Source organism: Corvus brachyrhynchos, unplaced genomic scaffold (assembly GCF_000691975.1).
Source record: "Corvus brachyrhynchos isolate BGI_N302 unplaced genomic scaffold, ASM69197v1 scaffold66, whole genome shotgun sequence".
NCBI lineage: Eukaryota > Metazoa > Chordata > Aves > Passeriformes > Corvidae > Corvus > Corvus brachyrhynchos.
The window spans coordinates 2,759,274-2,783,244 of NW_008238440.1; positions in this window are offsets into that span (position 1 = coordinate 2,759,274).

Sequence of the window (23,971 nt, forward strand, 5' to 3'; positions counted from 1 at the left end):
GGGAGGTTTGGAGTGGCCATCCCTGCAGCTATTTAAAAGTCATGTGGATGTGGCACTCGGGGACATGGTTTAGGGGGTGCACTTGGCAGTGGTGTGTTAATTTAAGATCTTAAAGTCCTTTTCCAACCTAAGCAATTCTATGATTCCCAGAAAAATGTCCTCAGTGCTGCTGTATCCCCAAGAGTCCCTGTTGCAGGCAGAGCACGCTGACTGTCCCTGCTGGCAATGTCACCTGCAGAGGGAGGAAGGAAGCAGCTGGATTTGTCTACATTATGGTCAGCAGTACAGCTCTCCTCAGTTCTTATTCAGATCCCACCAGGTCACGTATCATGTAGATATCTATTTTCTCTTTAAGGTACAACTTTGTGATGCCCCGGATGCTTTCAAACCTCCTCTCACATACACCCGTGCAACAGGACATGTGGATGCACCAGTCCTGTGGTTTGGATTAGGTGTTGTCACAGAGAATGTTTCAAGTCATGAAACCTGGAAACAGTTTTATGATTTGTTATCCCAGATACACCTGGAGATCTTCTCCCAGCTTGCCTCTCACATTCAGCACGGCACTGACAGAACCAAAACTTCACGTGCATGTTTCTTAGCTTTGGGTGACGCACGTGCCAGAAAGGTTTCTTGGGGTCACAGTGGAACTTACACAGGGATCAGTGACAAAATCACTGCAGGCAAAGTGCTCCACTGTGGAGAACAAGAAATTCCTCAGGATTTTGTCTGTTCAGGAACGACTGAACTGTGAGCATGCAATATCCTATATTATGTATGTAGACATTTGGCTACAAAAACACTGACAAGTTTGTAGGTGTGTTTGATGCAACCACATTTTTCATGGAATTGAGACTTTTTTTGGCTCTTCTATTTCACTAAAGAAACCCAAACAAACGACACAAAAGGCTTCATTCCCAACAAATATTCCAGCCAGTAACCAAAATGAGCATTGCAAGACCCAGCCCTTAGTTTATGCTTAAAAAACCAATTATTTGGTATAAACATAGATTTCATTGTTTTCACCTTGCTTCCTTGTTCCCTTTAGAAAATATAAGGCCACGCAAATAATTATTCACACACGAATCTCCTCTCCACACAATTACAGAATAATAGAGAATTCCAGGTTTATTCACACATTTGCTTTTTTTCAGAGCCTACAGGCCAGCAAGAAATGAAAATATTTGAAGTTAAATTAGTTTTGTGCTGACAACTCATAAATTATGGGCCTTCAGTTTGAGTTTGGGTGACAGAGAATGGCACCTAACCTTTCTGAATTCCTATTCCAAGGCGGAATCATCCTGAAAATACAGCCAGAGCAGTGAATTGCCTCTTGCACTGAAAATCAGGTGACTTACATTGCTTGGGACTGAGGCACAGCTTAACAAACTATTACAGACTGGTATCTTTGATTTTAAATTAAATGTCAAGCACAGTTACACAGCGGTGGAGTACCCTGGGCTGTCTGGCAAACGTGCAGCATATTGCATGCAGAACGTAGGGAGATAAGATAGAGAAAGCCAGCCAACCAGAAAAGCTGGGCTGCAGGAGGGATGAGCCCAGAACAGAGACAGACAAGCCCTGCCATTCCAATTTCCTTCAGTGCCCGGCTGTCACTCGGCCCCTCTGAGCCCAGGGAGCGAAACTGGCACAGAAGGGAGAGGGGATGAGCTCAGAGGGGTTTGCATGGAAAGGAAAGATTGATAAACATAAGGAAGAACCTTTGAATTTGTGTTACTGAACAACTTGCTAAGAAAAAAAAACCCAGCAAAACTAACTTGCACACAGCTGACCTGATGTTCCCGTCTGTTGCAATATCTAAAAGTTTGTGTAGAATGTGTGGGGCCTTTAGCATACATCAAGGAAGGTCAGCAGTGCCCTTATCTACAGGTATGAACACCACCTTTAGAAGCCCAGAAAACCATGATGCCACTTCACAGTCACTAGCAGGCTACAGAGCAGCTCAGCACCAAATCCCCACCCCCCCAGACTGTGCTGGGTGTCTGTTCCCAGGTGTCTCCCGGGGGCTGCAGGGACCTCTGCGAGGAGGGAACGGGGCTGTGCCATGTCAGACACTGCCAGTGCCACAACAACCCCACCACAGAGCAGGGACACTGCTCAGCAGCGAGGAGGAAAACAAGAAACAACCCTGAAAACACCTAAAAAAAAAAAAAATCAAGGGAGAGCCCTGTTATTTGTTGTTGGGGAAGATGAAACAGGAAAGTCTCATAAATATGATTGCCTGACAAAAGAGTTTGGGAATATGAAAACTACAGGCGACATCGAAATGAAAGCCACTTTTGAAATACCAAGTCTTAGTTACTGAACAACTGGAAAACAATGGTATGGCCACTGAATGTAACCCCCTCTTGATTGAACAATACCCTCTGCTTGCAGGCAGGTCCAAGGGTCAGAGCAGACCCTACTAGCTCAGCAGAAGGGGTCCAAAGAGTAGTTTTTAGGAGTTAAAGTGTAACACTCTATGGTAATATAAGAACTCTTATAGGCTGTATGTAAATGCTATAGGATTTGTATCTTGTATTAGATTGGTTAGTGACAATTAGAATATTCAGTACAGAAGATGATTTATTGTATTGTAACCAGGACTTCAGCAGTCTATTCTATTCCATTCCATTCCACTCCTCTCTTACTCTTCTTCACCCTCTTACACTCTCTCTCTCTCTCCTTACTTACCCGCTTACTCTCTTGCTCTCTTGGGCCTGCTCAGAGCTGCCAGCTGCAGCTCTAAGCAGTGCCCCTATACCCACGCCCTTTGCAATAAACCGCATGCCCCAAGATCTGCCTATAGAGATCTCTCATCACCGTCCGTAACCTACAATCTGTCAGACAGAAGATACATTTCGTACAACCCCAGAACAGTTTGGGTTGGGAGGGACCTTAAAGCCCATCCAGTGCCACCCCTGCCATGGGCAGGGACACCTTCCACTGTCCCAGGCTGCTCCAAGCCCCAATGTCCAGCCTGGCCTTGGGCACTGCCAGGGATCCAGGGGCAGCCCCAGCTGCTCTGGGCACCCTGTGCCAGGGCCTGCCCACCCTCCCAGGGAACAATTCCTGCCCAATATCCCATCCAGCCCTGCCCTCTGGCACTGGGCAGCCATTCCCTGTGTCCTGTCCCTGCAGCCCTTGGCAATTGTCTCTCTCCAGCTTTCCTGCAGCTCCTTCAGGCCCTGCAAGGCCACACTGAGCTCACCCCAAAGCTTCTCCTCTGCAGGCTGAACAATGCCAGCTCTCGCAGCCTTACAGGCTCCGGGAGAGCCACTTTATCCCTTGGATAGAAAACAGATTTTATACAACAGACTGCAAATGGGGCAAAGCTGGCCTCCAGGCAGTGGCAACACCTCACCTTACCAATGATCCCTGTGTCTTGTCACCCATCACCACCAAAACCAGGGTGTTTCTGCCACCACTGAAGACTCCACTTCAGTGCACAGTGGGAACAGCTGTATTTTGGCTGCTTTATGGCATTTAGATTTCCCAGCCTTTGCTAAATCTTGTTGAACATATGTGCCAATAAGTACATATTATTTGAGCTTCAAATAACAACCAATAATCCATCCTCCTGATGGCCTGGCTCTACCATTTGTGCCATCTGAAGTTGTCACGTGAAATCTTTTATGCAAAGATAAGTCCTAATAGAGAGTGTTACTGAAAGAAAGTTAAAGACCTGGTGTCATTCTCCAGGCTTGTGTTGGTGGGTGCAATGGGGGATTTAATCAGCCCACCAAATAGAAATGAAAGTTTCATGTGGGTCGTGACTGATCCACACAGATTTCACTCTCAAGAGGCAACAGAGCAGTTTAAAATTTTGAAGCATATGGCTTTTATAGCTACAGTTAATTTGGGATTTTTTACTATGAAAACATTTTAAACACCTGTCATTTTTAACTTATGAAGTTATTATCAGGCTCAGCTAACAACAGAATACTGCATATTACTGCAGTAATTAGTAACCCATTTTCTCCAAAGGCTGAATTTTTTAAGAACATGACAATAAGCCCTTTCATCTTCATAGACTTTCAGGATCCAATATCGACCATTTCATTTGCAGAAGACACAGATGACAACCTGCTGCCTCCTCACCTCTGCCTGACACAGCTGCCGATGCCATGAGGATGCTCAGCCAGGTGCTGAGGTATTGCTTGTTCAACCCCTGCAGTTTCTAACTGGAGTCAGTAGCTATGAAATTTTCATACTCAAGATTAAATTAGTTTTCCATGTTTTGAAGAAAAGTTGATAAAGGACTCTTAGAACTCTCATTCTACTCGGCAGCAAACAGAAACCCTTTGCACTGCCAATCATCCCTCCATTGGGTGGAGTTTCCTGTTCACATCCCATGATGACTTTATTCTAACCCCTCCTGGTTTCACCACCTTCAGTAAAACACAGTTTGCCTGTGTTGGAGATGTTTGAGCAGCAATTTGCCTTACTCTACATTAGGTATCCTGCCTTACATTTGCAGCCATAAATTATAGCCCATATAATTTACTGTATAACACACCACTGCTGTCTAATTGCATTGACCTGTGTAAATTAGATCTATAAAGTCTATTTCTGGCCATTATAAAACACTTCAGAACTATTACCATAACATTCTTGATTTTTCAGAATATATCAAACCCAGAAACTTTTCTACAAACCTCCACTGAAACTGCCAAAGTAGAAGGAACGACATTGACTTTCAGTGAGGGTTGGATGCACCATGGGGCAGCCACCTGTAAACCATGGAGAAAGTCCAGGTAATCCTTGGAAAAACACACAGAAGTAACGTGGTATTCAATGACACTACAACAGAAGCAACGTGATATTCAGCATAGATAAAGGGGAAGGAAGCTCTTTTACCCGAGACTGAAAAGAGAGCTGAAGTCAGCAGCAGGTTGACTTCCTACTCACCAGAAGGTTTCTCTTCCCACTGCACACTGAGGAGAAGCCTTGGAAGGGAGCCCAAGCACTTTCTGAGAAACATTTAATTGAATAACTGCTTCTGACACAAGGGGACCACAATTCTGACAATTCAGAGATGCGAGTGAGACTGAGAATTGATATTTGTACCTGCTGTCTATAACTAAAGGCATTACTTTAAAACTGTGGTACCAGCAGTAAAATCAAGCAAATGTACATGAAAGTCAATCCATCAATTCTGAAATACTTTAAGGCAACCTCTGAGGATCTTCTGATAACAAATCATGTTCTTCCTCTTGGCAAGGGGGCACCATCCCTGTAGGAAAACTTCTGTGCATCAGGGAACACTGGGAGGTCACTATGAAGGGAACATGAGGCACTGAACAAATATTTCAGGATCAATGCACCTTCAAATCATTTCTGAAATAATCAGGATATATTTAATGAAAAAAACTCATCCAGTCCCTTCAGACAGGCCTCTTGCTTCAAGGGAGAAGAAAATTATCAGTTGTAAAGGAATAATAAATCTAAATAATCCACTGCTAAACAGGGGGAGCCCATGGGCAGGGACACCTTCCACTGTCCCAGGCTGCTCTAAGCCCCAGTGTCCAGCCTGGCCTTGGGCACTGCCAGGGATCCAGGGGCAGCCCCAGCTGCTCTGGGCACCCTGTGCCAGGGCCTGCCCACCCTCCCAGGGAGCAGTATCTCCCAAATATCCAATCTAAACATACTCTCTTGTCTGTGTGAAGCCATTCCCCCTTGTCCTGTCACTACAGGCCCTTAAAAAAGTTTCTCTCCATCTTCCCTGCAGGCTCCTTCAGGCACTGGAATGAAGTTCAGGATAGGTTATCACACACTGGCTGGTTTCACTCCCCTTGTTCAGTCCTTCCCCAGTTTTTAATTCTCCTGTAGTGTCGTTCTTCAGATGAGCACGTCAAGAGGGTGCAGGAAGTATCTGCATCTGCTTATTCCCACCCCTGAAAGGGGGTGAAAAATTTAACACACTGCTCTGAGAAGCTGAAATGCTGAAAAGACTGCTACATAAATCCAAATTTTCTACCTATCTTTTTTTCCCCCCAAAAAAAGTCAATATAATGATTTTCCTCGAAGCAAACAGAGCCCAGCCAGTTAGGGGATAAAGACTTTACCCTTTTAAAGTTAACACCATTCAACTGTTATCTCCCTAATAACTCCTGGCTATACCAGTGGCTCCTAGATATATACACTTAATCCTGCTTTATCCAGCAGCCTTGGCAGCCAGCAGCATTTTGCACAGAAGTGCAGGCCTCTCCTCTCACTGTGGTAAACAAGATCAATAACTTCTCATTTCTTACAGGAGCCAGTGTCAGGGCACACCAAAGTCAGACTTTATTTACATGTGAAGCACTGACTGAAACCATGAGGACTCTGGATGTGCTAATTATCCTGCCAGTGCTGCACGGCCCCAGTGGAACCTAAACACACATCCTGTTAGTCCATCATCTGATTATCGGATCTACCAAGAGTAAAACAAGTATTAGAGAGACTTGAAAATGAGAAATTTCACAGAGTAGCAAGAGGCAGCTGTTGTTCAAGTCTAAAAACATAGCCTAAGTGTACAGTAAATTTATTATCTTCTATAAATCTAGAGTTAAAGATTTTAGTAAAGCTTTTCTGCGCTCTAAAGATTAAATTTTACATTTACAACTTTATTACATGGCGGTGTATTCGAGATTGCAGCGCACAGACTGGTCTGAGGGCACAAGGAAGTTGTTTCATGGTAAGAAGAGGTTCATAAGGGCTCCCCCCCACATATTAATTGCAAAATCACTTCCCACATGTAAACAAAGGAATCCACAATATTTATTCTGCCCCAAGGATGCCATTTCCAGGCAGTCAAAGGCGAAATCCTCTTGCTTTAAGAATGGGAGAGGTTTGAAGCACACACTCCAGTTTGTTAAGAACATGCTGACGTTCCACAGCAAGGAACACAACACAAAGGGATGTAAGACAGGTTCCTAGAAAAAGAAAGGATTCTATTGTGAAATTAAGTGAGGAGGTAATTATTCCAGTATCTTTTGTTTAATTTGCTTCAAGATGAAGCCCATAGTGGGAAGAAACCGGTGTTTAAAACCTATTTTCCCTAAAAAAAAATCCCCTACAGGAACTTGAGAACAGCTTAAAACTGTGCTGACAGTTTATAGAAGCTGGATTGATTACAGGCAGGGGACTTCAAACACCCAGAAGTTGCTCCTACTGAGGAAGTAGATTTTAAAATTATTTTATTATTGACTCATTGGTCAATTAAAACATCTTTACTCTGCATTTTCTGCCTGAAAATAAAATCCACTTGGGAGCCATAGCATGTTCTGAAGCTAACAATTAGCAACAAGAAACTTTTCAAGTGTCTATAACCAAGTCTTGTTTTCAATTAAGAAATCCTTAATGAGGCAGGTTCAGGGGTTTTTTTGTTTTGGTTGGTTTGTTTGTTGTTTTAGTTTGATTATAAGGATGCCATTCCTCCCACCACTGCTGTCCTGCTCACCACCAGAGCATTAGGCTGGACCACATTTCTGCACAGAAAGTTCAGCTACTTTGAGGACTAATTACAATTTTCAGGCTGAGAATAAGTTTCTGCTACTTTCAGTAAACAGCATTTCATTCTTTAGGGATGACATATCATTACAGAGCTACATCTAAAGGTTAAAATCTGAGCATGCTGCTGGAAATTTTAAGTGGTGTCCTGAAAAGCCACTGTCATTATTTCTAATGTCTTCCCCAGCCACAAAGGGTGGTGGACAGCACAAATTAAATGTTTGCTGAGAGAAAACCTTCTGAGATGAAAACAAAGCCAGCAACAAACTATAGATGGTTAGCCAAGAATTAATTGAGCATGCCCAGCAGTGAGGCTGGAAGGCTCCTACCCCTCACTCCACAGATTGCCCACAAGTTGCCCAGGTACAACCCCCCTGTGCCATGCAAGCAAGACACATTCTGCCAGCTCTGCCCCTTTCTTTTCTTTGCAGAGCACATTTTATTGCAATCTCTTGCAGCTGTGTCCTTTGCCATTGCTCCTGTAGCCAACACACTCCAGACCTGCAGCAGGAACATCAGGAAGGGTGGGCAAGCACATGGAACTTCTGGGCGACAACCGCAAAGGGCCAATCTCCTCCAGGAAGGCAAGATGGGGACTCCTGCATGAGCTGGGTGATGATATGGGATGTAACTAAACAGAAAATAACACTCAACAGCCAAGGACCGTATTTGTCATGCTACACGGAGAAAAAATCCACCAATCATCTCATCTTTCCTGCCAAAATGAAGTAAAACAGAACCATCTTCAACCTTTGTTTCACATCAATGCGTGTGAAAGAAATCCCAAAGCAAAACAAAAAACCCAAATTTTTCTCTATTGTCCTCTAGTTCTTTAGCTTCCTTGGAAATGAAATAAAATAATGATCTGGGGCATATTAAGACACTGAAGAGTCAATCCAACCCCAACTGGGTTGAACTTCAGCTTCTCTTACTTCCACAGAGAGAGCAATCGATTTAAATACCTCTCCACCTCTAACAAATGCATCCAAGGCATAATTTATTTGATAATTGTTCCCCTATCTAAGGGATGTATTCCTAAAACAGGTATTTAAAGCAAACCAAACCTCACCAACACCCCTACACCAAACAGTAGCATGGGGGGGTATGGAAAAAACAATTCCATTATTTCCTTTAACATTCTGCTCCAATCTCTCTTTTCCTTATTAGCTGCTTAACATTTAAGCGTCCTTAAAGCACCACAAGACTGCTCCATTTTAGCAACAGGCTCTTTAGACATTGGAAAGTGTTCTGGGGAAGCCTCGAGTGTGTTTTGACACACACTGAGCCAGATAAAATGATTCTGCCGCTTGTTTACAGAACAAGTGACAATACTATTTCGAAGTCCTGGAAGAAGTGATAGACAACTGGTAGCCTCCAGGGAGCTCGCGGACTTGCAGGAAGAACAGCGTTTTGGCAGCACCCTCCAAGCTGTGGACACGACTGTCACCTCCCTGATGGCTCTCAGCCACTCCAGGCTCAATCCAGACCTCCCATCACTGCTTCAAAGTTATCCATGCTCTGCTACTTTGAGATGCTTGCCCTTTCTTGTGTATTTTTAACTCTTAAATCAGCCACATTATTGTTTTTATGCTCTGTTTAGCATTACCCCAGCGTGGCGGGAGGTTTGGGCTTGTTCATGCAACACACAGGTGGTTTGGGACAAGGGTTTACATCAAAAAAACACAGAGCTACTGAAGCAACTCTCTGCAAGTTGCTGCTGCTGCTCCAGAGAAAGTTAACTCTTTCATTTCAGACTCACCTGGGGGTTTGTGTGCATGTTTTGAAAGGAGAAAATAAACCCAGTAATTGCTGAGCTTTTGAAATTCCATTTACACAGCCCAGTATCCCAGAATTTGAACAATGAAATAAATAATTGCAACATTTCTATTTCAAAGCATAAAGGGAAAGCAAAGAGCTGGAACCCCATCGGAAGGCCTCCAAGTCAAATATAAGGAAGAGCTATCCAGAAAAAAAAAATTATTCCTATACTGTTGTAAAATACAATAAATTGTTTCTTTCTGGAAATAGCAGTGGAGCATTGGGTAGACGTACATCAGCAGTGCAACGACCCATGTGATTTTCTGCAGTGAGTCATGACATTTCTGAGAATTCAGCTGCAGCTGAGGCCCTCAATTCCACAAATGCAAATTCCACAAATGCAGATCTAACCCGAACCTGCACACAGCAGGTGTGTCCCACCTGGACCACACATGAAATGCTGTGCAAAACAAGGACTTCTGAGCTCAGCTGGAAAAACATCCATTCCTACAGTTTCCTTACTTTTAAATGGGTAAAAACTTTTATAATTCCTAGAAACAAGAGCCATTTTTGTCTCACACTAATCCTTGTGAAAGGTGGCAATTTAAAATTGGAGCACATTTCCATTGCTCCCCTGAAATGTGACAGAAGATAGCATTTGTTTTTCAGAGCGCTCACAGATTCACTTGACTATATTTTTCATAATTTTTAATTTCTTTTTTTAAACAAAGAAGAAACATTCTCCCTTGACTTCCTCACATGCAAACCCAGTGACATATTAACAACAAGAGCCATGCCAGCCCTTGCTCCTGTGAGTGGGACACCTTTTCCCATCTGTAAACCATGGGTGGTTCTTTAGATCCCACAGACAGGAGTGGCTTTTCAAAGGACTTTACTGGAGCACCTAAACCAAGCTGGACAGATTTTGAAAATACTCAGCAATCAACAGCTCTTGTTTACTATACTTGACAGTTAATGAGCCTGGAGACATTATGAAAATATTTTGAGAATTTACCAGATCCTTATGTTAGGACCATTCTCTGTCCTTTGCATCAGTTGCCCTTTCAGCTCCTCAGCAGCTGAGCTGTCTCTTCGTGCTGGTTTCTCCTTGGAAGCTTTTGTCATGACACTTCTGTCAGCTTGGAGTCATCCGCGAGCCAAGGAGGAGGAATTCAGGTTCACATATTGCAGTTCTGTCACGTCTTGATGTTCTTTCGCTCGTTAGTACATCCCTGACACTTCACAGATATTCCCTGGCTTCTCCCCAGGATGATCTCATGGACCTACCATGGAGTTAAAAGCTGATGTATTTTGCAGATCATGTTTGGTGCCACTACCCTCAGGCAGGAAACATGGACAGAGGACTTAACTCCTGTTTGTGGGTTTGATGTACAAGGAAGTTTGTTTTAGCGAGGCTGAGACATGAGTTGGAGCAAGGCAAAGGAGTTTGAGAAACAGGACAAGACCAGGATAAAGAACTTTGGGATATTTACAGTCTCTCCCTCAACCTCACTGCAATTATTTTTGTGAGACTAAGCCTCCAACTACAACTATATTCACATTTTCCTTTCCTTCCTGTGCTGCCCACATGTGCTCACTTCTGTACCCAGTGCTACTGGAGTTCCACCAAAGCCTTCCAGGGACAGCCACGGAAGGAAACAGAACTGAACTTCATAAATTGAAAAGTAACATAAATGTAAATTAAACCAATTAGGAAATACAATGAGTAAAAGGAATTTCTGAGCTGGCAGGACCCATCTTTGTTAATACAGAGTTTCTAACCTGTGGCAGGAGGCGGGGTGTCAGATGAGGTAGGGAACAGGACAGGTTCTGTGGTTGGACCAAAGATTTCAAACCCTTTCTACTAACGAGCTACACACACTCTTGAGACACATACATCAGGTTGCATTTAGACATGACTTAGAAGGCAGATTATATTTAAATAACCCTTATCTTAGGTGATTTAAAGGAAAACTAAGGAAAAAAAACAGGGTTTTTTTTAATCACTATCGGGTGCCATAAGCAAAAGCAACAATGTCACAACCAAATAATATCAAAATATTCTGGTTTAAACACACAAATTAAAGAAATATTTGCAGCCATCAGTAGAGAATTTAATCTGAAAATGCTTCATGTTTTCATCTTCTGCCTACTCCAAAGCTATTGCATTCCAAGGAATTCTTTGCTTCAACACTTCTTAACGGTTAAATAGCATAGCTTAGGAAATAAAAGTTTGTAAAATAACTTAAAATTTTCAGAAAGTAATTTTCAAACAGTGGCTAAAACTACATAGAGCAGTGATTTTCAAAAATATTCTTTTCCCTCACTTCCCTTTCATTCCATGAGGAACAGGGACAAAAGGGGAATGCCAAAAATCAAAAGCATTAATCACCACAGGCAGCATTCAGCTGATTAAGGACATAAGAAGCCCTCACCATTTTCTGAAACCTTTCCATGTTTTGGTGTCTTTCATCCTTGAAAGCCAAATCCAGAACTTCTCTGAGGTTAAAGCAATCCTGCCAAAACATCTCAAGCCAACTTTACTGAGGTACGTTTGAGAGCAGGAAGTGCACTGCAGCATTTCCAGCATTCCATGTCTGGAAAGTGTGTTCAGGCTGGCAACCCCATTGCAACAAGTGCTTTAAGTGTGCAACAGGCCAGGAAGGCTTCAAACCCCTCAGGATTCCTCTCCTTCTGATGCTTCTGCAACACTTTTCAATGCATAACACATTCCTCCCGCTACATTTGCGGGCATAACACCAGAAGCACAATAAGCAGCTTAAATTAATTGCTGCTGTTACTGTTAAAAACAAAGATCTCTCCGTGTTACCCAGCTTCAGCTACAGGAAAATCTCCCCTGTTTTGTGAATCAAGTAATATTGCTTGATATCTTTTCTATCCTTTAGTCATTAAGGATGCACAGATCAAAGCTGCCTTATAATTATTTTTTAAAGCCCACAGCACTCAAGGGAAGAGTTGCTAAAGATGCCAAATCTCCTGAGCCAGAATTACTGCTGCCACACTGGCTCCTCTCAGAGGAGGATTTACACATTTTAACATTTCCCTGTCCTGCCAAGAGCTGTTCCTCAGGATATTATGACCTAAACTTGGTGTACCCTGGTTTGCCCCTGGCCTGGGACACTTTGCCACAGGGATCCAACCCCACCACATCCAGGATGGAGCTGCAGCCTGGGCACTGCCACTTCCATCTCTCCCGGTGGTGCTGCAGCTTCCAGAAACATTCACATGTGCCAAGCTAACCCGTGTTCCACAGCTCCTTTGTCTGTTAAAGGCATTGTTTGGGAGCAGATACAGGAATTTACAATGGACAGAACTAGTGAAAACAGATTTTCCTGGTTACATCCACATTTAGACTGGAAAGAGAGAAAATTTCCCATAAAGGATGAAAGATGGTTGAGCACCGAATACCAACACAACCTGTAGTTCAAATTCTCCCTCAAGTGCATTGCTGCCTTTATTCAGAAAACCCTATTCCACCTGAAACACTGCAAGAAAGAATTTCATTCCAATAACTGGTCTGGAAGAGTTTGGCACTGGAACCCAGCAGCAGTGATCAGAGAGGGGCAGGGACACACAGGTGGAGCTGTGCTCATCCTCCCCTGGGGATCACAGGTGCTTCCCATGGACACACAGCAAAGTGGCCCTGGCAAATCCTGGAGATAACACACCTTCAGTCCCAGGGTGGTTTGGGTTGGAAGAGGCAGAGATCATCCCAGTCCACCCTGCCCTAGGCAGGGACACCTCCCACTGTCCCAGGCTGCTCCAAGCCCCAATGTCCAGCCTGGCCTTGGGCACTGCCAGGGATCCAGGGGCAGCCCCAGCTGCTCTGGGCACCCTGTGCCAGGGCCTGCCCACCCTCCCAGGGAACAATTCCTGCCCAATATCCCATCCAGCCCTGCCCTCTGGCACTGGGAAGCCATTCCCTGTGTCATGTCATTAATGTGACACCAGGAACAAGCTGGGTTTTTGGACCTTAGTAGAGAAAATGAGATTTTTTTTTTTTTTTTCAGATAAAACACTGTGAATTACCTGTACTGATGTGCAGAGAATCAATGCTTTAGGAATCATTATGTTTCACACCTCCAGAAAATCTCGGATCTCTTTAGGTATTTCAATTTATTCTGGGGTATGACTCCAGTATCTGACTTGCCAAATTGTGCTGAAGTGTGTGTAAAATCTGACCTTCTTCAGACTGTATCTGATCTCCATAAAGACTGCACAAGAGACATCTTCCCTCTGTTAAGGGACTTTAACTCCCTGGTTTGTTATTTATTTCCCTATAGTGGAATAACCCAGTTTAAAAAAAAAAAAAAAAAGAAAAAAAATCTTTTACTACCTACACTGTATAAAAATAATCTTATAATGGAACATAATCAGTACTTATTAACCTTCATTTTACATATTTGCATTTTATTTCATCAAAATGTTTGGTAAAAACTAAAACCAAATGTTATAATAGATTAAAAATACATTTGTTCTCATTTTTCCAGAAGTTGTCAAAGTAAAATTATCTTGATTTGAACAAAAATGTGAAATATCAATAATAGGGGCTCAAGAGGAAGTATAACAAAAAACCCCAACACCATAACATTGAACACAACCGGTATAAAGGCGGAAGAGCAAAACCACAAACACGGCTTTGTTTTAACTGAGACTTAATTCAAAAATTGCCTTTGACCAAAAACTATTTTTAATTTCTTCTGGCTAAACATAAGGCAAGATTTCTAGTTATTCTAAGTGCACATGTCAATGTGACAATAGCATAAAAATTGTATGAAAATTATATTAAAACTTAATTTTAATATTTTAGGGCTTTATAACATTTTAAAGTAAAGTTTCATTTAAAAATTTGCATAAATTCTAAAATACATCTTTTTTTGTTCTAGCCAAAATAAAAACACAGCCGTCCTCCTTCCAAAGAAGGATTTTCAGCATCTTTCTCAGCTGTAATCAACAGGTCCTACACTGAAATTCATTATAGTAATGTGTATGTTTTCATCAAATGGTTCTTCTTCTAAATAAAATTCTATATAATTTCTAAACAAGATCAAGTTGCAATGTTGGCACAACCAGCCAGGGATTCCCACCCATCCTGTGTGCCCACAACAGAGATTATGGAAAGATGAAATAAAATTTAAAAAAAAAATAAATAAAAAACGACCAGGAAGAGAAGAATTTGGCTTTACCTGATCAAGAAAGGCTAAAATGAAAGTTTATGGTGAGCTATTAAATAAAACGCTATGCAGGATATTATAAAAAGCACAACAAGGCTTGCTGCTTTTCATTTGTGTAGCACATGAATATATTCAATATATTTTAAGCAGATTAGAGGAGGTGATGGGCAGAAGCGAGACAAAAGCTTATCAGCTGTTGAAATGTAAAAAAGAGAAGTTGTAGGTCAAAGTGATCACAAGGAAAGTAGAAACAAAAATCTGCTGCCCTTTTTAGAAAAACTAAAGCTGTGCACTTCTCCAAGTGCACAGGCTCCAGGGCAGGCAGGGATTTGCACAACTTGCTGGGCGGGGGGTGAATGGATTGGTTTCTGTCACTACTTCTCTTCCACAGGATGCAAAACTGGAAACACATTTCATTAGCAACATCCTGCTCTCCAAAATTGCCTGTTCCCTTTAAACTCCTGCTCCCACACGTTCACCAACAGCTCCAAGTGTATCTGAGATGCAGAAAAACAGAGCTAACAGTGTCTGGAAATAAATAAATCATGGCATGCTAAAGCTGAGAAATTCTCCCTAAAATGTAGCAGAAATCCCTGGTGGGGGGAATCAAACAATCTTCAGAGCATGTCTGCTCATTCCCAACCCCGCCACTCATGCCAGCTTCATTCCAAGGCAGGCTTTTCTCCATCTACTCAGTTTAACTTCTCTTAATAAATAAGATGTCCTAGAGCATAGGAATCTGCAATTCCCAAGGGAGGAATAAAACAGGGGATGAGAAGGGAAAGAAAAGATCAGTTTCATCCAACACATCTTCAAAGTCTCATAACCTGGTTTCTATTTGCTAAAAATGGAAAGCTGAAGCTGCCTCTGAGACAGTTATAAAAATATAAAGTATCAGCTTCCCTGGGCTCTCTTGTTCATTAGAGGCTGGGATTTTTTCCCCTCCCTCTCCTTTAAGAAAACTGCCCTGCTGCAAAGGGCATTAGAAATAAAGATTGTATTTCAGCTGAAGACAGAGTGAGTAAAGAGGCTTTCCTAATTATGCTGCTGATTACTTGAGCAGTCCTCCATTTGACAATACAATTATACCAAAGAGAGGAGAATATCTTCATTACACTGAAAAAAGGAGAAAGCATGGTTTTTCCTGCTTTTGAAATTTATGGACTATGAGCCAGACATATAAACTTCTCTTGAACTCCAAAAGTCCAGATAAACTTTCTGAAAACACCATTTTTTCCCTTACACAAATATCTGTGCTACATAATTCATATTTTATGCTCTTTGTAGGAGCTCCTTCACCTACAGGGACGAGCTAACCTCAAACTGGAGTGCTAACATTGGCTCTAGGATCTGTTGCTGGTTCCATTCCAGGGCCTGCTCTAGCAGATTTCTATTTATATCATGCAGAAGTCAGCAAAAGAGTCAGTGATCCTGCCACATCTGTCCCTGCCAGAGGTGCAGCATAGCTCAGCATTCCAGGAACACTTCAGCAGCTCAAAAAGCAAAGGAAGAGGAACCCCCAGAACTGTAAACTGTAGCTCCATAAAAAGCTGCTGTGCTAACACCAAGCTGGTGCTGATGGCCATCCTGGTGATAAATCATCCTCTTCTCAGCTTTACCCTTCAATATTCACTCTCCAAGCACTCTTTTTACCCTGTTTTGCAGATGGGTGACTCGGGGAGGTTGGGGTCAGCACCTCCCTTTGCTGATGGCAGTGGAAAGCCCCAGCTGGTTCCAGTTCCATAACTCACTGGCTCATCTGGTTATCCAGCACCAAGCTGGCTATAGCCACAACCCCACTGATCATCCCAGACACTTCCCAGCATCCGGCTAGACTTGGGTGTGTTCCCAGGAACTGAGCGCGAGACAAGAGCGGGCATCCTTTGAACGTGGGAAATAGAGAATTGATCGAAAGTTCAACCCAAAACAGCAGTTTCCCCCCAGCACTGAGGGTGCTGCTGTGCTGCAGGGAACCCAGCTGCCAGGGCTGGGTGTTAAACCACAGCCAGTGCCTCAGTGATCTTCAGGAGCAGGAATTTTATCCAGTTTCTTGGCACGTTAAGCTCCTGTGTTTATACAGAGTATACGGACAGAGTTTCTTTACAGATGCCGCCACAGCCAAGTTCAGAGCCCTCAGCTCCAGCCCTTCAACCCCACAGTTACCCCACCCTTCCTCACAGAGCTCCTCACTTTCAGACACCTCATTACTCCATGTGATGCAACTCAAAGAGAAAAGAGAGCTCAGATACTCCAAGTCACCCTCATCAGTGAATTCTGACTTAAAACCCTCTTCACAAACCAGCAGCAGACACACCTTCAGTTAACAACCCACCAAATCACTCCATTCCCACCTTTAACTGCCATATCCTTTCCACATCAACTCATTTGATTATTTTAAGATTAAAAGCACAACAATTAGTTGCCATTTAATGCTTTCAATTAATAGTATTTTATGAACAATGGTATATGAGTAGTGGGACTGAGGAACAATTAAACTTGCTCATTACAGAGCACCACAAGCTTGTTTACTGGAACTGTGTTAAGTAATCTTTCCCTTCTGCTTTAAAAATAAAAAGACTCATTTACATCACCCCCAATGGTCCAATTTCAAGCACAGTTTTTAAGGCTAAGGTTTTGAGGAAGAAAGCACACACTGCACTAATAGTCCTACAGCTCTAAGGATACAAATAACAGGCACAATTTTCGGGACCAAGGCAGGCATGTTTCCACCCTAATTACCACCAACAGCACAAACAACAATCTTAACTTCAGGAAAATATCATTCAGCTCTTTTTCACCATGTATTAAGTCTATATTAGGGAATAAAAAGCTCAAATTTTACTATCCAGCCCTCAAAGCAGTAAGTGCAAGTATCTCAGGCTCTACAGCCAAGAAAATTCGCTTTGAATTTCTCTCCATTCCCCAGCACCCCTTATCTATCCCTAGAACACCCTCCGAAAGAGAAACGTAAATGAAGATATACATAAATAAAAAATACCTATAAATACACATTATTGTGTCAAAGAGCAAGGACAGACTGCTTTGTTTAAGCAATAATGACTCCTTGACCAACTTACCTGGCAGAAGCTCCTCCCTTCATGGACAGGCCTCCATAAGAACCCCCACCCCTTCCTCCCTCAGCTTTTTAAAGGGAAAACCTGAGCCCTGTCCCATGCAGGTGACCCTCCAAACACCAGCAGCTGTTCCCACTCTGCTTTCCATGGTGAGGCGCAGGGGATGGGACCAGGGTTATCCATCTCTACTGGTCTACCCTGAACTAAACTCAAAACCCAAGTTAAACTTCTCATGACAAAACATTTCTACCTAGAAGCCTTCCAATATTCAGAAGATTCATACTGCAAGTTCTCTGCAAGGCTGTTACCAGCCCAGATTGTGCAAGGAATTTCTTAGTTCTTGTGCAATACTCGAATTTCACAAACCAGGAGAGAACCACATATGTTCTCTCTACGTGGAAAGTTAACTGTGTCTTCCACTATCATCACAATCCCTGGATGTATTGGGAGGGGCAGACACTCCATCTCTTAAACCTAATTAACTTTTAACGAAAAAGAAAGCTACACACACTTTCGAGACTAAAAGAAGCGTGCCTTGGTAGCCTTGTGGTCACTGTGTTCTGTGAAATCTGAGTTTCCAGCTATATCATAGATAGCTTTTTCTGTGCTCAGTCACCTCTGCCACAGGGCACATCCAGGGTTTTATGGCAATCAGGCGTGGTGGAACCCTGGAAATTGCCTCCCAGCAAAACACCCTTGGGTTCCATCAGCACCGTCTTCCTCCTTTACTATTTGCCCTAATTCTGCACAGTAACAAATCTTGGAGAGCTCTTCCCATGGAGAAAGCATTGCTGCAGTAGGAAAGAGAATTAAATGCAAATGTCCCATTCCACAGAGTGAAGAGTGTAACCAGTAGGATTTGACACAAAATTTGGTTGCAGCACAGTTTTCTAAGATGGCAGCACTTGTTGGGTTGTTGGAGGATTTTTTAAAAGACATGGCTCTTCTAAAGAACTACTGATATTTATTTTCATCATCCCCTCTGGTGCCTGAATCTCAGATTCATCTGAAATGTTGCCCAGTTCAGATCTGCATGTTCTGAGCCTGGCAGGAGCTCAGTGCCTCCTCCTGGCTAATTCTAAGCAGCCTATTTGGATTAAACATTTGGAGTCCCTACCTACACATATCCACAATTTGGGAAGCAAAAAAAAGTCTCCTGACTTGGAGAGGTTTCTACCAGCAAGCCCAAGAGTTCAGCCAGAACTGAGGATGTCGACATCCATTATTCAGCTCAGTACTTTGTCAGAAATCAATGTTACAGGTCCAGTTGCCACAAAGAACTGAAATCAATAGGATGGAATCTGCTTCTTTTCAGAGGATGGAACTCCAGTTAGTCTGGAACTTCAGAACAGGCAGATTCTGAGTGAACAAGTGAAAGTAAATGCTGAAATCTCAGAAGACTGATAAGGACAGATCCTCCATCCCACTGTAATTGAGGAGCTGCAGAGTTGTAACTGTGGTCTGGGCCCTGTGCAGGACTGAGGTAAATCCGGGTTAATAAACTGAGCCTTCAAACCTCGCTGCATGTCCATGGATAAAAATAGCTCCATATTCATAAAGAAAACTTTATAAACAGGTCAAAAGCACTTCATGTTCTCCTTTGCATGTGTTGTGATGAATACACAGACTGAGAGTGAGCACCCAGATGGAGAGTAAGGAGAAGGTGTACTCCTTTCTGTTGTCTACTCTCCATGGGCTGACTCCACAGGCTCAAAAGAGGGAGGGGAAGCATTAGGGATTGTTTGCAATGCCGTGCAACTCTTTCAGTACACATGGACACAGCACCCCTCAGTGTGCACAGATTAAGTGTCATTTACCGTGGAGAGATGGACACAAAGGACACACTGCACGGACAGTGCTCGATCCAGAGGAGCTGCCAGAACAATCCCATGGATACAACAGCTCCAGTCCTGCTTCCCAGTGCAGAGCAGCTCATTTCAGACCCCTCAGCTCCTACTCCAGGCACTTCTGCACGTGTGCTCTTCGTCAGCCACTTTCCACATTTAAAAGCGACTCTTCTACTGTCCCACAGTTTTACACTGGCATCTTGTTATACGATGCCTTACGAATTTGTTCCAAGGATTTGGATGGTGCTAAGGGTGATCCCACTTGCATTTAGTGGCATTCCTGTGCCCCCAGCCTGCCTTGGTATGAATTCCCCCTTGCTGCCCATCCTTTTGAGCCACCAAAGCAAGGAAGTGGAATTCCAGGGAATATCTGATCAGATTATTCACTGAGCTCTTTCCAGCAGTAAGAGAGCGAGAGTCAGAAAGAAGCTGAAGGAGCCCTTATCTTTTGGGTATTCCAAAGGTGTTCCACAATTTCTCACACTTCAGACATTTTTGATGTATTTTCCTGTACCATCTTGTAGTTTCTTGACTCCTAAACCTATCCAGATAGGTTTTATAATACTCCTTTTACAATATAATAAAACAATTGAAATTTTCATTTACACAAACAAAATGGTTCCGAAGTTGGTTCAGAGAAATCTGAAGTTGATTAGTAAAAAGTTCTCTGCTTCTGTACTTTGCTCTTTAGGGCTCAAGTTTGCAAATGGATTGCACAGATCTGCTCAGCTTTCAGCAATTACCACAAGGATTTAAAATAAATGGCATTGCTTACGAGAAAGAACATGAGCAAATATTTGTGAGGTAACGATTTACTGTGGCCTGTTTTCAAATGAAAAGGTTTTTGCTTTATTATTAACTCTGTTGAATATTTAGATAGTTTTGTAGTAAAGATAGATAGCATATGAAATACAAGGCAATGCAGCGTGTGATTAAGATTGGATTTGGATTTCATTCCAATGAGCTACATAATTTAGGTATTCCTATTCTAATAAGAGTCCAATTAGATATATTTTCATGCAAACAACAATAACCTATTTCATTTTGTGGCAACTTGTTTGTGAGCAGCTTACAGTTGAACTGCATTGTTCATTCTCAGTCATTAATTTAGTCTATTCGAAGCATATTTATTCCTATAAACATTTTCTTTCCCCTGGTAAGTTTTTTTTATTTATAACAGAAGAAATGTGATCTGAAGAAACATAGCTCACAGAGCCACATCCTGATATGATAGTCAGCATCATGAATTTCAAATTACTTTCTGTGAGAGTTCACTGCTGGATAATAGCGTCAGAAACTCCACAAAAATCTCCTGCCAATCCATCATGTAGGGAATGTATTCAGAAACTCCAGATAGGGAGCAATAAAAAGCCTTAAGATAGGTGCAAAATTCTGTCTCCTAACAACATACTGATGTTAACATAACAAAACCTGCTTTTCCCAGCAAGTTCATGTAAACAAGCTCTAAACCCATGTATTTTTTCAGGCAAATGCCCCATGGAGGCGTTGCCACTGCCAGGCTGTGCCAGGAGCCTCCCTTGCTGCAGCAGCTCCCGGTGACGGGAGGCCAGGAAGGAACCTCCACGTGGAATTTGGGCCATTCCTTTGTCCTCCCCTTGGCTTTTTGTCTTCCAGCGCTGGGAAATGAGGTGCTGGGAATCTTTGGTGGCTTTCAGGGAGCAAGTGGGAGGTGAGAAAGGTGGGATGATGGAGAATGGCTGCTTTTATGGCTGTTTTATGAACTCCTGGCTTGTCTCTGAACCGCGCCGGGCTCTGCAGGACGACTCCCCGGGCTCCCTCCGGGCCTGTTCCTGGGGATCAACACTGCCAGAGCCCCTCAGACTCGGGATTTCTCCACTTCCTACAGTGCTGCTGGATGCTGAAGTGGTCAGGGAGGGGGAATATTGCACTTCTTGCCCAGCCCCATCCCCCAGCTGCTGGAAATCTGGTTCCCATTAAAGTGGGCTCTAATCCCGGCGCATTCCTGGCCTCCAGAGCCGCCTCCTCCGCGGCGCTCCTGTCTGAAGCCAGGACCAGGAAACTCCTTAGATGGCTCTAATCAGCCCAAGACTCCTATTTCAGCCTCAGCACTGGCGTGTGAACCAGAGGCAAACTCTTGAACTGTGTGTTTCTCATTGCAGCTCACACCTGGTATTTGTTTAGCCCTGGACGACACCGCCTGGATTCCAGTGGAAGGAAAACACTTCTCCTTTGAAGGCCCTGGTGTAATTTATTTCGCTATTTCTGCCTGGTTCCTGAGAAACGTGATCCATGAGTGAGTGAAAGATCGAAATAAGCTTGCTCCAATTTATATGGTTCTCCATTATTAAGTATGGCACAGACAGGGCAGGATTTCCAACTCATTCTGCTGTGTGTGTGTCAGCCAGAAAAAGCCACGTCCACCCTGCAGAAGGATCCAGGCAGCCCCGCCGTGGGGAGGCACTCAGGAAGGGACAGGCTATAAGTGTTCCCAAAATATCTCAGGGAAGTTATTAACATCTGTAAATTATGCTCCTGTTTCCCTGACAGCAGCAGCTTTGGTTGAGGATCTCGATGTCACTGCCAGCCTGAGAACTTTCCATGCCTGTTGCAGTGATCCCTTCCCAAAAATACATCAATCAGCAAAATAGGAGGGGTCTGAGCTCCCAGGTCAGAGCTTTCATAAAAATATACATAAAACAGCCTCCTGAGCCTCTTAATTTTGCAGAGCTGCAGCCTTTTATATAAAAAAAATAGGGCTGGAGGAAAATAAAGATGTTTCCAACATGAAAAATGCACATCAGCTCTGTTCCTACAAATTGTTTCAAAAGGTGAACATCATGGTGATAAATTAACCAGCACATGATAAACAATAAAAAACTTGCCCCTGATAATTATCAAATGATAATATTGAATGATAATATCAAATGATAATTATCAAATAATCAAATACCCCTGAGCAGCTCCTTTGAGAACTTTCCCACAAAGCACTTGCCCTTCTCCCCTCAGTGTGTAGAAGAGAAACTTTTTTTCATTTTTCAAACAAAACCAAAATCAGTGGCTCAAATGTGCACACAAGCAGGCATTGCCCCAGGAAACAGTTTTTTATAAAAGTAAAAACCACAAAAATATTAAAAAAAAAAAATAGATGAATAGGCAGCATGAGAGACTGCTAGGATTTGGGATCCAGAATCCCAGTGTTTCCCCAGGGAATGGCACAAAGAGCATCCCTGCAGATGGGTGAGACATCCTGTGGACAAAGGCAGCACCTCGGCAGGAGAATCTTGTGTTTACAGTGCAAAGAGGTCAGACAGACAGGTTTTGTACAAACTTTCTGCATTTTAATGTGTCCTCCATTAGCGTTTAGGAGGATTTCTCTGCTTTGGAAGTAATTCATTCTTATGAAATTTGACATCTGTGATCAGAGGAATCTCCTTTGCAGGCTTTAGATACTGATACATGGTTACACTTCTGTGGAAGATAAACTGAGGGAAACTAAGGAAATTACTTGTTAAATCTGCTTACACAAATCTCTCTGCCTGCTGAAACAATTAATCAGCAGTGGCTTTTGTCACATATGAATGAGAAAGGATGCAAAGTCTGGAGCACTCAGTCTGGAGCCATAAGCAGGTTGCATATTTGAATTCCTTTTATTAATTGCTTTGTTGTGACACTTACCCCAGGAAAATACATTATCAGTTGCCTCTGCTATAATTTGGTATCAAATCCAATCAATACTCTACTTTTTTTCTTTTTTTTTTTTAAATCTTTTGTCTGGACCAAGTTGTTTCTAATTTAGTGCTGTATGTCATTTGCAACAGGATCCTTCAAGTTTCCTCTCTTAATTCATGGCACCTGGTTTTTGTTATTTTAAAGACAGCCAAGGACACTGGGGTATTCACTCCACACATTGTAAAAACACTTTAAAAGGGTGGCACACAGATGTATATAAACAGAGGCAAAGAGTCTATTCTGTTCCTGAAAAAATATGATTTTAAAAGATTTGGGAAAATGAGTCTGCTTCCCATCACATCGAAAAGGTTGGGGCTTTTTGTGTTTTTTTTTTCCTTTCCTCTGTGGTGTCATGTCACAATTTAACGTGGCTCTTATACACATAGAAAAAAATCATTCCAACTGAATTCCTGGGGTCAGTGAGGGGTAAGGATCCCACCAGGAAGCAGCTGGGAGCCATTCCTGCCCCTGGCCCTGACACTGCCAGAGTCCCCCTGAGAACTGCACATCTGGAATTTGAAAAGCCATCGGATTCAGTGGGACTGAAGTCTTCTGAATTCATCAGTGATTTTAAGGTGAAGGTTTAAAAGTATCTCAAGCAAATATTGGGATTGGTCATGTAATTCATTTTACAGTTTTTACTTGTTCATGTCCCAGAATGAGCCCAAAGGATTTAGGAGAGCCTGGGAGAGGAAAGCTCCATCCTCCTCCCAGAAAAAGATGCTGGTCACACGTTTCCTGTCCAGTTTCACACTGCATGTCCTGTCTCCCTTTTAGGGCATTCTGTAGTTCATTTGAGAAGCTTCTAGAATTAGAACACTGGGAGGAAAGTCACCTGGCTGGCAATGACACTTGCTGTGCACCACTGTCACACTGGGGGATGTAACCCCAT